The 17362-nt window shown below is 38.1% G+C and overlaps 1 protein-coding gene across 4 annotated transcripts in view; it reads left to right on the top strand.

Annotated features, from left to right (window-relative positions):
• cdk8 (cyclin dependent kinase 8) overlaps positions 1-17362 on the top strand; it is a 116262-nt gene that overhangs the window by 13372 nt on the left and 85528 nt on the right. The window lies entirely within an intron of this gene.

Raw genomic sequence — 17362 nt, 5'->3', positions numbered from 1 at the left:
ATTAAAATGGTTGGCAACTGGAAATTTAATGTTGCCTGCAGGCTGAATGTAATCTACAAACAAAGCACCCCGTCTTAAGTTTGGTTTCATCAAATGCCACACTGTAAGCATGGAATGTAGTACATTAATTTGGCCAGGAGTCATAGAATAAACAGTCCCTTTGGAATGCCAAGAGGAAAGAGGAGTGCACCTCTGCTGGTGGAACCTTGTTGATGTCAGAAATGACTGAGTAATTTGTTGAATGTAGAAGTTGGTGAAATAGCAAATGAGGATGAAAAAACTATCCTTCCTCTTTTCGGGAGGAGAAGTGGTAAGAGTGGAGGACGTGGAAAAGTAGGTAATAAATTATTTCTATGATGTTACAATAAAGAGAATTACATTCCAAATATTGAGAGAATTACTCTTTCAAAAAGTGAAATTATTCAGGGATTGGCTAAATAATATTTGAACTTTGAGAATTTTATTTGAAGTACAACTAGCATGATTAGAATAGTTGAACAGTATTTTATAATGCCACGGGTCATTTGACAACATGGCAACTACTGAGTCAAGGGGAGTGTTTCAGCAGTTGTTGTAGCCATAGTAGTAGTGATTAGGAAATGTCCTGTACTGCAGCGGAGGTGTCCGACAAAGCATTCCCTCCCCCCAATTTAGTTGGGTCTCACCAATGGAAAGGAGACTGTGTCAGGAACACTGGTTTCACAAAGTGTTTCAAGAGACTTGTCATGACACACATCAAGACCTTGCTGCCCCCCTCACTAGACCCCTGCAGTTCGCATACCGTCCCAACCACTCAACAGACGACGCCATTGCCATCACCCTCCACCTGGCCCTAACCCACCTGGACAATAAAGACACGTACGTTTGAATGCTGTTCATAGACTTCAGTTCAGCATTCAACACAATCATTCCTCAGAAACTGATTGGAAAGCTGAGCCTACTGGGCCTGAACACCTCCATCTGCAACTGGATCCTAGACTTCCTGACTGGGAGACCTCAGTCAGTCTGGATTGAAAGCAGCATCTCCAGCACCATCACACTGAGCACGGGAGCCCCCCCCCCCAGGGCTATGTGCTCAGTCCACTGCTGTTCACTCTGCTGACCCAGGACTGTGCTGCAACACACAGCTCGAACCACATCATCAAGTTTGCCGATGACACGACCATGGTGGGTCTCATCAGCAAGAATGATGAGTCAGCATACAGAGAGGAGGTGCAGCGGCTAACGGACTGGTGCAAAGCCAACAATCTGTCTCTGAATGTGAACAAAACAAAAGAGATGGTTGTTGACTTCAGGAGGACATGGAGCGACCACTCTCCGCTGAACATCGACAACTCCTCTGTAGAGATCATTAAGAGCACCAAATTTCTTGGTGTTCATCTGGCAGAGAATCTCACCTGGTCCCTCAACACCAGCTCCGTAGCAAAGAAAGCCCAGCAGCGTCTCTACTTTCTGCGAAGGCTGAGAAAAGTCCATCTCCCACCCCCCCAAATTCACCACATTCTGCAGAAGTTGTATTGAGAGCATCCTGAACAGCTGCATTGCTGCCTGGTTCGGAAATTGCACCGTCTCGGATCGCAAGACCCTGCAGCGGATAGTGAGGTCAGCTGAGAAGATCATCGGGGTCTCTCTTTCCACCATTACAAACATTTACACCATGCTGCACCTGCAAGCAAACAGCATTATGAAGGACCCCTCATACAAACTCTTCTCCTTCTTGCCATCAGACTCCTCAATACCCAGAGCCTGGACTGAAACCAACCTACTACCCTCTACTGTGCCTGTTGTCTTGTTTATTATTTATTGTAATGGATTTGCAAGTTTTTCCTTAAAATCCTAAATGTTAGTATTAGGATTCAAAGGAAAGTGAGAATTTAAGGTAAGAACATAAGATATAAGAGCAGAATTAGGCCATTCAGCCCATTGAGTTGACCCCTCCATTCCATCATCGCTGATCCTGAATCCCACCATATCCTTTGATACCCTGACCGATCAGGAAACAATCAGCTTCCGCCTTAAATATACTCATGGACTTGGCTTCCACCCCAGTCTGTGGTAGAGCATTCCACAGATTCATTACTCTGGCTTTAAAAAAAGTTCCTCCTTGCCTCTGTTCTAAAAGGTTACGCCTCAGTTTTGAGGCTGTGCCCCCCCCAGTTCGGGATACCCACACCAGAAGAAACTTCTTCTCCACACCCTTCTCTCTTTCTTTTTCAATCTTTTTATTAAGTTTCAAATTAATAAACATAGCAATAATAATAATGATACAGAGAGATCGGGGTTACATTACTGACAGTTAATATGTACAAGCACAGATTCCAAATAACAAATGTAGTTTAGCCTCCCAATCTCTTAGTAACTAGCTATGAAAAAGATATTTTATAAAGAGAAAAAAAACCGTAAACTAAAAAAAACTAAACTTAAAAAAAACGAAGATTGGGCTGCCATATTTCATCGGCTAAAATTATTATTTGTTGTTAACTCCGCTCCTCTATACATGAACAAAAAGGTTACTAAAAAGGATTCAGAAAGAGTCAACTTGCATCTTATGAAAATATTGAATAAATGGCCTCCAAGTTTCTTCAAATTTAACCGAAGGATCCATAGTACCTCTCCTAATTTTTTCCAAGTTTAAACATGCTATCATTTGGGAAAACCAATGAAAGGTATGGGGGATTGGAATCTTTCTATTTAAGTGAAATGGATCTCCTGGCTATTACTGTAACGAATGCAATTAGACGACAAGCTGATGAGGATAAATGGCTGGAGTCTATCACTGGTAGTCCAAAGATTGCAGTAATAGGATGAGTTTGTAAGTCGATACGCAGAACAACTGAAATAATATCAAAAATATCTTTCCAATATTTTTCTGGAAGAGGGCAAGACCAAAACATATGTGTCAAGGAAGCTACCTCAGAGTTACATCTATCCGAAACAAGATTTATATGGCTGTAAAATTGAGCTAACTTATCCTTGGACATACGAGCCCTATGAACCACCTGAAATTGTTTCAAAGCATGTCTAGCACACATTGAAGAAGTATTAACCAGTTGAAGAATTTTCTCCCATTCCTTTGTGGGTAAAGTTCTCTTTCCCACTCATTCTTAATTTTTTTGGAAGTACCTAAGCTTATTTTAATAATTAAATCATAAATAAATGCTATTAAACTCTTCTGAAAGGGATTTAAACTTAAAAGTTTTTCTGTAACTTCAATTTGATGTGATATCGGAAAGGTAGGTAAAATGACATTCAGATATTCTGTAAGTATCTAAAAAAGTGTGCTCTAGGCAAATTATATTTATTAGACAACTGTTCAAAGGACATAAAACAAACATCCATGAATAAATCACGGAAACATGTTATTCCCTTTGTTTTCCATAAAAGAAAAGCTTGATCAATTCTTGATGGTTAAAAGAAAAAATTAGATGTAATAGAACTTGACAGGATAAATTTATTCAATCCAAAAAAATTTACGAAATTGAAACCATATTCGTATTGTATGTTTAATTACTGGATTTATCATTTGATTATTCAGTTTAGTAAGTGCAAAGGGAAGTGCAGCCCCTAAAATAGAAGCCAATGAAGACCCCTGAACAGACTCACGCTCGAGGTTCATCCATAGTGGACATTGAATTTCATCCAACTCTTGTGTCCAAAACGTTAAATATCAAATATTAATTGCCCAATAATAGAATCTAAGATTTGGCAAAGCCAAACTACCTTCCTTTTTTGATTTCTGTAAATATTTCTTAATTAACCTAGGACTTCTATTCTGCCATATATATGAAGAAACTTTAGAATCAATAATATCAAAAAAAGATTTAGGGATGAAAATTGATACTGCCTGAAATAGGTACAGAAATATAGGTAAAATAATCACCTTAATAGCATTAATTTGACCAATCAAAGATAAGGACAATGGGGACCATTTAGTAATCAGTTGTTTAACATGATCAATTAAGGGTAAAAAATTATCTTTAAGTAGATCCTTATGCTTCTTAGTAATTTTAACACCCAAGTAAATAAAATAATCAGTAACTAATCTAAATAGTGATCATCTATAAATTGGAACTTGCATATTTAATGGGAAAAGCACACTCTTATTAAGATTCAGTTTATAACCAGAAAAACTACTAAACTCTGCAAGTAGTGTTATTACTGCATGCAACACACATAAAAGTTGCTGGTGAACGCAGCAGGCCAGGCAGCATCTCTAGGAAGAGGAGCAGTCGACGTTTTGGGCCGAAACCCTTCGTCAGGACTAACTGAAAGAAGAGCTAGTAAGAGATTTGAAAGTGGGGGGTGGGGAGATCTAAAATGATAGGAGAAGACAGGAGGGGGAGGGATGACTCCAGCCTCCAACCTGATGGCATGTTATCCACGGCCTCCTCTACTGTAAAGATGAAGCCACACTCAGTTTGGAGGAACAACACCTAATATTCCGTCTGGGTAGCCTCCAACCTGATGGCATGAACATTGACTTCTCAAACTTCCGCTAATGCCCCACCTCCCCCTCATACCCCATCTGTTATTTATTTATATACACACATTCTTTTTCTCTCTTTTTTTTACTCTCCTTTTTCTCCCTGTCTCTCTCACTATACCCCTTGCCCATCCTCTGGGTTTTCCCCCCTCCCCCTTTTCTTTCTTCCTAGGCCTCCTGTCCCATGATCCTCTCATCCCTTTTGCCAATCAACTGTCCAGCTCTTGGCTGCATCCCTCCCCCTCCTGTCTTCTCCTATCATTTTGGATCTCCCCCTTCCCCTCCCACTTTCAGATCTCTTACTAGCTCTTCTTTCAGTTAGTCCTGACGAAGGGTCTCGGCCTGAAACGTCGAATGTACTTCTTCCTAGAGATGCTGCCTGGCCTGCTGCGTTCACCAGCAACTTTTATGTGTGTTGCTTGAATTTCCAGCATCTGCAGATTTCCTCGTATTTGCATTATTACTGCAGGAATGGATTTCTCTGAGTTAGAGATATATAGTAACAGGTCATCTGCATATAGTGATACTTTATGCGTCCCATTCCCACGAATAATGCCAAATATATCAGGTGAATCACGAAAAGCGATTGCCAAGGGCTCCAGGGTAATATCAAATAGTTAAAGGGCTTAAAGGACAGCCCAGTTTAGTACCTCGAAAAAGCCTAAAATAAGGGAATCTCTGATTATTAGTAAATACAGAAGCCAAAGGTGTATGATATATCAGTTGGATCCAAGGTATAAATTTTGGGCTAAAATTAAATTTCTCAAGTATATTAAATAAATATTCCCATTCAAGTCTGTCAAAAGCCTTCTCGGTGTCAAGCGAAATAACACGTTCTGGAGTTTTAGATGAAGTAGTGTATACAATGTTCATTAACCTCCTAACATTAAAATATGAATAGCGATTTTTAATAAATCCTGTCTGATCCTCGGAGACAATTTGTGGCAATACATTCTCCAATCTAATTGCTAATATTTTGGAAAAGATTTTAGAATCCACATTCAACAAAGATATGGGTCTGTATGATGCACATTCAGTGGGATCTTTATCTTTTTTTAGGAATTAAAGAAATAGATGCTTCATAAAAGGATTGTGGTAATTTACCTACAAATAAGGCATCTTTAAAAATTCTACATAACCAGGGAGAAAGTAAATCCGAAAAAAATTTTAAAAATTCAGCTGTATACCCATCCGGACCAGGTGCTTTACCAGAGTTCGTCGAAAAAATTGCTTTCTTTATTTCCTCTTCAGTAATAGGTGCCTCTAATACTAAACGTTCATCAACTGATAATTTTGGAATATTCAATTTCCTTAAAAATTCATGCATTATGGTAGAATCATCAGGAAATTCTAACTGGTAAAAATTGGTATAAAATTCTTGAAAAGATTTGTTAATTTCTTCATGGTCAACCATCAAAATACCATCCCGTTTACAAATTTTATTAATCTGACATTTCACCAAAGCAGCTTTCAATTGGTTAGCCAATAATTTACCCAATTTATCACCATGTACATAAAATTGACTCTTAGTTTTAAGTAATTGATTTTCAATCGGGGATGTTAATAACAAACTATGTTGCATCTGAAGTTCAACTCTCCTTTTATAAAGCTCCAGATTGGGAGCAATAGAATATTTTTAATCAATTTTTTAAAATCTTATCAACCAATGTACCTAATTCACTATTAACTTGTCTTTTCAATCCAGCAGAATATGCAATAATTTGACCACGGATATATACTTTAAAGGTATCCCATAATATTCCACTGGAAATTTCTTCCGTTGAGTTAGCTGAAAAGAAAAATACAATCTGTTCTTTAATGAAGTTAACAAAATTTAAATTTTGAAACAAAATAGAGTTGAACCGCCATTGTCTAGTACTAAAGGTTACATCAATTAATTTAATTGATAATTTAAAAAGCGCACAATCAGAAATGGTGATTGCATCATACTCACAGGCAGTGACAGACAAAACTGATTGAGAATCAATAAAGAAGCAATCAATTCTAGAGTAATTATGTCATACATGAGAAAAGAAAGAGAACTCTTTATCATTAGGATGTGAAAACCTCCAAACATCTAAAATTCAGGAGTCAACCAAAAAGGAATTAATAAAAATAGCAGATTTGTTTGGAGGTACCTGATTGGGCACAGACCTGTCCATAATAGGATTCAGACAACAATTAAAATCTCCACCCACTATTAACATATATTCATTTAAATTGGGAAGAGATACAAATAAAAAATCAGGATGGTCAGTATTTGGTGCATAAATATTAACTGAAATTATTTTTTGATTATAAAGTAAACCAGTAATTAATAGAAATCTACCATATGGGTCTGAGATTGTATCATAGTGAACAAATAAGATCAAGGAGTCTATAAAAATAGAAACGCCTTTCACCTTAGTCGATGAGTTAGAATGAAATTGCTGTTCTTTCCAAAACCTGAAAAAATGCTGATTATCCTCCTTCCTCACATGAGTCTCCTGCACAAAGATAATCTGAGCATTCAATCTATGAAAAACTTTAAAAACCTTCTTCCGTTTAATTGGATGATTCAAACCGTTCATATTCCATAAAAACAAAGTTAATATTATCCATGTTCCTTAAATAAGCCATATAGTCTTTAAAGGGTTAACCATATTTCAGAGGAAACTAATGAATCAGGAAGAGGGAAAAAGATTGAAAGAGGAACCGGAAGTTACGACAATACAGACATTTTTGTAGTTTCAAATCAGCCCAAATGAAATATACTAAACTAAAAATAGCTCCACCCCCATCCACAGATACCCGAAACCTGGTCAACAGACAGCCAGAGAACTATCTAAGAACCTCCCTACCCCCACCTCTCTTGAGGGCAAGTTTCCAAATTTAAAAAAAAATTTAAAAAACCACCCATAGTCAAAACATTGCGAAAGGAATGCCAAGCACATGTTTAAAAAAAACTGCCATTTGCAGAACATTTTAAAAGACAAGGTCTTAAGAAATGAAATGAATACAATCTTTAATAATATTTCAAGAGAAAACGATTAATCACCAAGTCAGAATCTTAATAATTTTCAAAAGTGAACATTTAAAAATAAAAAAGTAAAGTAATAAAGGAAAAAGAAAGGAACCTTAACATAGAAGCATAATAAACACCCATACGCCAAAACAAAGTACGAGTAGAATCAACCCAGGGGCAAAGTTCTACAAAGTTAAAATGTCCAAATTTATGAGGTGGTTATTAACTAATAAACCGGATATATACGAACATAAAGGAATGGTAAATTTATTAGACATCCGAGCTCAAACATTGATCCTCAAGAAATTGTGCTTCATCCACGAGTTTAAGTCATTTAAAAGATTTATCAGGCAGAACAACCCTTAGACGAGCAGGGTATAGCAAAGCCGGTTGGAAATTCCTTTGATATAATTCCCACATAACTGATTTAAAATGCGATATTTCTTGCATTACCTCAGGGCAATAATGTACCACCAGATGAAACTTAAGATTTTGTTGCTCGATAATTCCTTTCCGACGAGCAATTCGAATTAAATGCTCCTTAGTATTCACATAGTGAAATCGAAGAATCACAGGACACGTCTTTAACTCTTTTGGCTGTTTGGGTTTCAGCGCCCGATGAGCACAGTCGAGTATCGGAGGAGAAGAAAAACCTCAGAGCCAAAGACCTCCATTAAGAATTGAGAAAAAAATTTAGTGAGATCCCCGCTCTCAACGTCTTCACTGAGTCCTATTATTGGCAAATTTTGTCTGCGATTACGACTCTCCAAATCAATAATCTTGACTTTATACTGCTCCAGTGGTCAAAGTTGATTTCTTTTCCAAAGATTAATCTGCCGTCTCTGTTTCCCAGCCTCGATAAGTTCTGAAATTTGCCGTTGCTGTTTTTCGTTCTCCTCTTTAAGTCCTGCCAATCTTCCTTTGTTCTCCTTTAACAATACTTCCAAAGTAGAAACTCTTTTATCGAGTTTTTCATCCAAGAGCTTCGAGATAGCCTCCAAAGTAAGTTGAGACTGTTTAGGCTGTTCAAAGACACCTTCTTTCTTTCCATTTCCATTACCGGTTTCCTTGCCTTTGGCTAATGCCTTTTTTCCTCTGGTAGTCATTTCCATCGATTTAAATTCAGAATTCAAGCATATAAAAGTGTTATAAACACTTTGATGTAGATAGTAAAAGGGTGGTAAAGAAATTGAAAAATGAATGGAGCAAAGCCAAAATGCGACCTACTCCATCTAGCGCCCCCAAGAGAGTCCATCCACTCTATCTTCTAGTCTATTCAATATTTGGTGGGTTTCAATGAGATCATCCCCCTCTTCTCTTTACCCCTCCCCCCCCAATTTTTCTAACTTCTAGTGAGTATGGGCCCAGAGCTGCTAAAACCCTTTATTCCTGGAATCATCCTCGTGGACCCCCTCCAATGACAACATATCGTTTCTGAGATATGGGGCCCAAAATTGTTGACGATACTCCAAGTGCGGGCTGACTAGTGTTTTATAAAGTCTCAACACTATTTTCTTGTTTTTGTATTCTATTCTTGAAATAAATACCAACATTGCATTTTCTGCCTTTACCACATACTCAACCTGTAAATTAACCTTTTGGGTGTCTTGCACAAGGTTTCCTGAGTTCCTCTACACTGCTGATGTTTGAACTTCTTCCCATGTTAGATAATAGTCTGCACTATTGTTCTTTTTACCAAAATGCAATATTAATTTCCCAACACTATTCCATCTGCCACTTTTTTGCCCATTCTTCCAATTTGTCTTAATTCCTGCTGGAAACTAGAACCTAGATAGGAAACTAGAACCTATCTAGTTATTTATAAAAGTCTAATTTGTATATACAGTCAACCTTCACTAATCCGACTACCTGTAATCCGGTTCCTTCGATAATCCGACACTGATTATGTTTAATGTGATCCTTCTGTAATTCAGCATTTTCACTAATCTGGCACTCCTCAGGTCCCAATGGTGCTGGATTAGTGAAGGTCGACCTGTACCATTAACCTCAGTATTTTGTGTTTTAGTACTGCAGAATTCTCTGCATCTCTACGCCACCAACTTTTCCAAGATAAATGTGGCTTCTTTTCCCTTCCAGCCGGAATGTTCCATTCACAGTTAAATTCATTTGACAGGTATTTAGTTAGTTTACAAATTTACTCAGAAGTTACTATATATTTGTTTTTATAGTAGATCTCTACATACAGTTGCAAGAAGAAGTTTGTGAACCCTTTGCAATTATCTGGTTTTCTGCATTAATTACTCATAAGATGTAAACTGATCTTCATCTAAGTCACAATAATAGACACACTGCCTAAACAAATAACACACAAACAGTTGTATTTTTCATGTCTTTATTGAACACATTGTTTAGTCATTCACAGTCCATGCTGGAAAAAGTATGTGAACCCTTATATTTAATAACTGGTAGACTTGCATAATGGGGAGGAGGAATTTTAGACCATTCCTTCATACAAAACTGTTTTAGTTCATCAATATTTCTGGAATACCTTGCATGAACAGCCCTTATCAAGACATGCAACAGCATCTCAATTGATTAAGGATTCTGGCTTGGCCATTCCAAAACACAAATTTTCTTCTTTTTAAACTATTCTGTTGTTGATTTACTCTCATGTTTCTTGTCATTGTCTGGTTGCATCATCCAATTTCTATTAAGTGTCAGGTGACAGATTGCTACCCTGATATTCTCCTGTAAGTGTCTTGATACAATTTTGAATTCATTGTTCCCTCAACGATTGCAAGCTATCCAGGCCTTGAGAAAGCAATGCAGTCCCAAGCCATGATGAATCTTCCACCATGCTTCACAGAATGAGGTTTTGGTGTTAGTGTGTAGTGCCGTTTTTCCTCTAAACATTTCTGCCAAAAAGTTCAACTTTTGTCTTATCTGTCCACAGAACATTGTCCTATGAGCATTGTGGAGCATCCAGGTGGTCTTTTGCAAACTTGAGACGTGCAGTAATGATTTTTTTGGAGAACTATGGTTTCCTCTGCGGTGTCCTTCTATGAAGACCATTCTTGTTCAGTGCTTTTCTTACAGTGGACACATGAACAGAGACTTTTGCAAGTTCTAGAGATTTCTGCAGGTCTTTTGCAGTTACGCTTGTGATCTTTTTCACCTCTTTCTGCATTCATTGAGTGGAACACCTGACCCCAAATAGCTTTTCTAGAAGGCATTACCCCAGATGTTCACATACTTTTTTGAACCTAGAATGTGATTGTTTAAATGGTGTACTCAGTATTGACAAAAAGAAGTACAATTGTTTGTGTGTTATTAGTTTATTAATAACAGACAGATTGTGTTTGTCTATTATTTTGACTTGGGTGAAGATCAGACCACATTTTATGAGTAATTAATGTTGAAAAACAGGTAATTGCTAAGGGTTCGCAAACTTTTTCTGCAACTGTAACTCCATCTGCCACTACATAAATTGTGTTGTTTGTAAATTTTAAAATTAATTTCTAATTCCAATCTCCAAATAGTTCATGTAAATGGTGAACAGTCACCCCATCAATAAGTCTTTGCAAAAAATTATTATTATAAAAACAGAAATTGGTGAACACAGCAATCAAGTAGCGACTGTGGAAAGAGAAACAGAACCAACAAGTTGGATTTAAGGACCTTTGTCAGAATGTTAATTCATTTTTGACTGTGCATCACTATTATTTAACCTTTAGAGCCTACCATTTTATGCTGTAAGAAACAGCTCACAACCCATCCAGATACAGATCCCCTAATTTTATCTTCATAAGTATTATCAAAAGTCATTGGAAATTGGAAATACGGTGTTCCTACCTCATTAGTCTTGCTTGCCATTTCGTCAAAAATTTAGATGTTCGTTCTTTTGACTGGAAAGATATTTCCTGTTCTAAATGTCTTGTATTACGTATTGAATAACAGTTCTACTGTATTTTGTTTTACTTATCTACAGCTTGCAGTACTTGTCTTACTGCCTGTACTCAATACTTTCCCTTTTTCATAACATTTTATAGGTGCAGTGTACTCCAGTTAATTGGGCCATCAAGGCAGTTGTTTATTTGGGACAGCTCTTAAAGAACAAAAACTAAATTGAGAAAATAGTGGATATTCCCTTTGTTTATTTTGGAAACTATGCTGCTTAATTGGAGCAGGAGACGGTTGGCAAAAAGTTTCCAACTAGTGTCAATCACGATTTGTTTGTGTTCAAAAATCAGTGATTCTTGTCGCTGGTAGTTAATGAGAAATAAGCAGTAAGACAATTCAGAACTGTTTTGCTCACTGTGGTTTCAAGCGTTCAGGCTTGGAGATGCCAGAAAAGGCTGGGAGTGAAAATGAAACAATTTCACTACTTCAACAAGTTAGGAATTACAAAGAATTTGAAGGTATCTTGAATGTTGCAATGAAAATGAAGATTTGAAGGATGCAATTGTTATAAGCATTGCATGAAGACAGTCCTTTATCTGCACTAGGTGTCTGCATTGATTTTCTTCATTTATAGTCAATCATTCGAACACGACAGATGAATTCTTCCGTCGATAACTATTAGGAACTAATACAGTTTTATGGTATTGTAGTATTGTTAGTGTTCTAATTTATTTTGTATTTTGTTTAAGTACATAATTTGTTACTCATTTAAATGGTAGTTTGTCTTTTTTATACCTTAAATATTTCCATGAAACTTTGCCTAATTGGGGCAGCTGCTTTAATTGGGCCAAGATGTATATCTAGTAGCATCTGTGCTTTATTTCTGCAGTCCAAAGTGTAGTTTCAAAATAATTTGTTATCAAGAGATCTCAGAGATGAGTTTTCTCAAAGGTTAATTTAGCTTCCTGTCTCTTCTTTCCTCACGCCCCATCTGTTCTCCTTTCTTTTACTTTTGCCTATGAGTGAATAACCAGTTGAACAGTTGACTAGGTGGAACAATGAAGGTGCAATTGTTTGGAGCAGAGGTTTCCAGCCTTTTTTACGCCTTAGACCAATACCATTCAGCAAGGGATGTGTGGACCCCAGGTTGGGAACCCCTGATCTAGAGAGACAATCTGGAGCAAATTCAGTGAAGTTAATGATTGGAAACAAACCTCTTTTAGAGCTTAGTGATATAATGAACTAGTGATTTCATGATCTTCTGAAGGACTTGGCACACTTAACTCTCAATCATACAGCTCCGGCACCTTAAGCAGATGAAAGTACATAGCTACAGCTGAAAGGGAAGTGGAGGACTCCAATCCAAACTGAAATGCTGGGGAATGAATCTTCCTCTGCCTATAATCTTGTTAACAAATGTACAGTCACTGGTGAATAAGATTGAGGACCTAAAGGCAAGATTGTTGTATCAAAGGAAAATGAGGAATTCCTGTGTTCTGTGTTTCATGGAGACGTAGCTCACTCTAGACACACTGCATACATTGGCAAAGTCCAAGGGCTTCACAATACACTGATTCGAATGGACTGCTGATTTGGAGAAGCCACAAGGCTTATGTGTTTCATGATAAGCTCTTGGTGCCTGGACAGAGCGGCCTTGTCACACTCTTGTTCCTCTGACCGGTAACATCTGTTGGTTAAGTACTGACCATTCTACTTACCAAGAGTTTTCCTCTGTAATCCTGACAGCAGTTTACATACCGCCAAAAGCTTATGTTAAGCCACCATCAGCAAACAAAAAAACGGTTTATCCCGAAACTTTTCAAATTATTGTCAGGGATTTCAGTCAATCTTGTTTGAAGAAATATCTGCCCACTTATCATTACCATATCTCCTATAGCACCAGGGGACCCAACACACTTGACCACTGCTGTACTATGAATAGGAATGCCTACTGTTCCATGCCTAGACTGCATTTTGAATAACTTGATCACTTGGCTGTCCTCCTCCTATCTGCATACAAGCAGAGACTAAAGAGCAAGGCTGCAGAGATCAGAACAACAAAAAGGAGCTCAAGGGAGGCCCAGGAGTGGTTGTGAGATAGCTTTGAGTCAGAGGATTGAGCCGTGTTCAAGGACTTGTCATCCGATCTGAATGAATACATCACTGTTGCCATGGACTTTAGCAAAAGAGTAGTAGACAAGTGAGTCCGCACAAAATCACCTTGAGTCTTCCCCAACCAGAAGTCTTGGATGAACCAAGAGATCCACAATCTGCTGAGGGCCAGTTTAGTGGCATTCAGATCTGTTGACCAAGCAAAATACAGGAGGTCCTGGTATGATATCCAGAAAGCAATCTCGCATGCAAAGTGGCAATTCTGGACCAAACTTCAGTCACTGAAGGATGCCTGACTGCTGTGGCAGAGTTTGAATGCTATCATCTCCTACAAAGTAAAACCAAGGAACATAGGTGACAATAAGGTTTTACTCTCAGATGAGCTCGGCGCCTCCTATGCTCGCTTTGAGCATCAAAACATGACGCATCTTCACGAACTCCCACATCACCCGATGACCCTGTGATTTCAAGCTCTGAGGCTGACGAGAGCATCCTTCAGGAGGGTGAACCCATGGAAAGCATCCAGCCCAGACAGGGTACCTGGCTGAGTACTAAAGACCTGTATTGATCAACTGGCTGGATTGTTCACCGATATCCTTAACCTCTCGCTTCAGCAGTCTGAGGTCCTACTGGGCATGTGCAGGACACGTCGACAGAATTCACCTGCTTCGACAAGTATGCCCAACTCCGACAGTTTGGGCCAAGCAACAGGTGACGGCTGCGACATGTTTGGTGTGGAATCTCACTGTGAAAGACTTGGTGCACGTTGTCCAGTTACAGACTAGAAAAATTCTTAAAAGGAAATTGCCGAACAATGGACAGCTGTTGGCTCTCGCGCAGGAGGACTTAAAACTAAAATAACAAATACTGGAGCGTAAGGAGGCAACCGACAGGGAGTTCAGGGACAGTATGACCCAGCTGATGACGAACATTGAAAAACTGACCGACTCTGTTGCAGAGAGATTTGCAATGATGAGAAATATGATGGCTCCCCCTCAGTACTTTTCACCGCTACAATATCAGCCTCACAGCTACTACAATAGCTACACATACGGACACACAGACCCTCAGATGGCCCCACCAACATCTTCCCCACTCCTACAGAGGGGTCAGCCCGGAAACATTTCCTACAGCCATAGTCTCTTCACCGATGAAAGGGACAACAGCTGCAACTAAATGCAATAAGGCTTGTTACTGGGCAAAAGTGAAACTTGCTGTTACCTCATTTGTTTGCCTTTACTTTTGCCATGTCTTTCTGAATTATTTTGCTGTATTTAACATGTGCAATAAAATGAGTTACTGGGCAAAAGTGATTTTATTTTTACCTGAGTAAAAGTGAAACTTACAATTTTCCTTTTTTGGCCTTAACATTTTCATGTCTATGCCAAACATAAGCTACTACTTAAAAATGACATTTTGGAAGTAGTGACAATTGCATCTATTGAATGTTTGCACAAGCAATACATTAATAAAGCACCTTGTTAAATGTGTAAAACATGTCTGCATCAGTGTTACCTTGTATTTCCATACAGGGTTGCATTAGGCTGTTACACATCTATTGTCAGAGAAGTACTTGCATAAATGGGTAACACACATCAAAGTTGCTGGTGAACGCAGCAGGCCAGGCAGCATCTGTAAGAAGAGGTGCAGTCGACGTTTCAGGCCGAGACCCTTCATCAGGGTCTCGGCCTGAAACGTCGACTGCACCTCTTCCTACAGATGCTGCCTGGCCTGCTGCGTTCACCAGCAACTTTGATGTGTGTTGCTTGAATTTCCAGCATCTGCAGTATTCCTGTTGTTTGCATAAATAGGTAAACCACCTCCATACAAGCAAGGACAGAAAATAGACCAAAGTGAGTATACTTATTTAGTATTCAGTAAGTTATGGGTCAAAGTATTTGGTGAGTACATTTCTAACTCTTCTGGTTTCAGTCTCATTGCTGTCTGTTCTGAAATTGATAAGTTGTGTGGGGGGGTTGAAATTAACGTAGACAATAAAGTAAACAACACACGCATGAAGCTGTCTGCCATTGTTGTTGTAGTGTTGGAGGTTGCGTTCAAGAAAACAATGAAATGCTGTGCTGCCGCCACCATCTGTTCCGGCACATCATGACAGCGTTTTTGAAAAGAGCCGGTTACCTGGTACACACTACACTGGCCATTAGGCGTTTTCAGATTTATTCACTCTGGAGAGCATTTTTGAAAAGCTCCATTTTCAGGGGAGGAAAACGCCATTTCAGTGTGGACGGAGGGTCAAAACGAAGAGAAAAAGCTTCGGTTACGGATTTATCCGGTGTAATGTGGACGTAGCCTAAGGAGAATGTGGTAATCTGACTCAATGACTATAACGCGTTAGGACTACATCCATTACAATGAAGTGCCTTGAGAGATTGTTGATGAAATATATCAACTCCTGCCTAAGAGGCAACTTGGATCTGCTTCAATTCGCCTATTGTCACAACAGGTTAACCACTATATTATTGGCTCTTCACAACTGTAGAACAGCTGGACAGCAAAGATACATATATCAGAATGCTCTTCATTGACAACAGCTCAGCATTCAATACTATCATTCCCCAAAATCTTCTGTTTCTCCCAACTGTTAATAAGTTGCCTATTTTTAATTGGAAATTTATATTGTAAGCACAATAGGTATTTATGATTTGGCAACAGCAAAGATTTTATTAAAGAAACCAAATGTCTCCAAATCCGAGAGAGTTCACCAATTTGTGCAACTGTATAAAAAGAATACCCAGTGTGTCACAGATTACAGGTAGCAGTCTAATTCTAGAGTGTTAGGTGAGTCTTGATATCATCTAATGAAGAACCGGCTTAGAATATTAGTGACATAGCAGTGGGTAAGTGCAGGTTGCACTGAGAAAATTTCCAAATGCACGAACAATGATATCTTTTTATGTGGTGTAAAGTAAGAATATTCTAAACACAACAAATGTGATTTAAGATATCCTTTCCATCTTGAAATTATGTAGTGAGAGGACAGATTTTTAAAACAGGAGTGTCCTCTAATGGCATTTATTGTAATGGTCTTTGATGTAATTGCACTAGAAAGCTAAACAAATTTGCTTAAGTGTTTCTGCTAATTTATAAAAAAGTTTCACAGAAACGTGCAATACCACAGTATAAGAATAGCAATAAAGTTTTTTAGGAATCTGAACAGTATTGTTTTAATCTTTTATGACTAGATCTGATACATTATTATCAATGAAGTGGGCTCTTTCTATGGATTTCAGGGTTTGGTATCTTAATACGTTTGTGGTGCTGCACTGGTTTGTGTTCCTTATTTCATCAGATGTTTGAACAATTATTGGGGTGCTATTTATCAGCATTATTCTGACTCAACTATTTCAATTTACAGCAGGAGTTTTATAATATACAGTACATATGCATGGTTCTGTGTATGCACTTGTCTGCCCAGTGTTGCCAAGAGAAGCTATTCTGGAGACGATCATGGAAATGTCGTTCTGCCTTTTCTTATTGTTTCATGATCAGATTTGGAACTTACTCATTTTAGTGATATCTTTTTCAATCAGCAGAAGAGGGAAAGCAGCGACTTTTGCAGTGATGCTATTGTTCTTTTCAGTTACATTGCTTTAGTTCAAAGCAGGCGATCTCGCTGGTCTTTTTTAAATATTAAAAGGAACAGGAAATAAAGAAAATATATTAACCTGTGGAAGAGGAAGCCTAGAAAAATGGAAATAAGATTCTAGCATAGAAAGAGACTTGATGAATGGACATATTCCCACATATATAATTTTTGTTTTTATTTTAGTATTTAATATCTGTTACAATATAATTGATGTACTAAAAAACTCTTGGATTTTGGCTGGTAACATGACAATAGCATGTATGTATGAGAAATTTTATTTCTTGGATTACCACTT

This window comes from Mobula birostris, chromosome 7 (genome assembly GCF_030028105.1).
Source record: "Mobula birostris isolate sMobBir1 chromosome 7, sMobBir1.hap1, whole genome shotgun sequence".
NCBI classification, from domain to species: domain Eukaryota; kingdom Metazoa; phylum Chordata; class Chondrichthyes; order Myliobatiformes; family Myliobatidae; genus Mobula; species Mobula birostris.
Note: the sequence above shows the minus strand (reverse complement) of the source record. Positions and strands in the feature narration are given on the sequence as shown.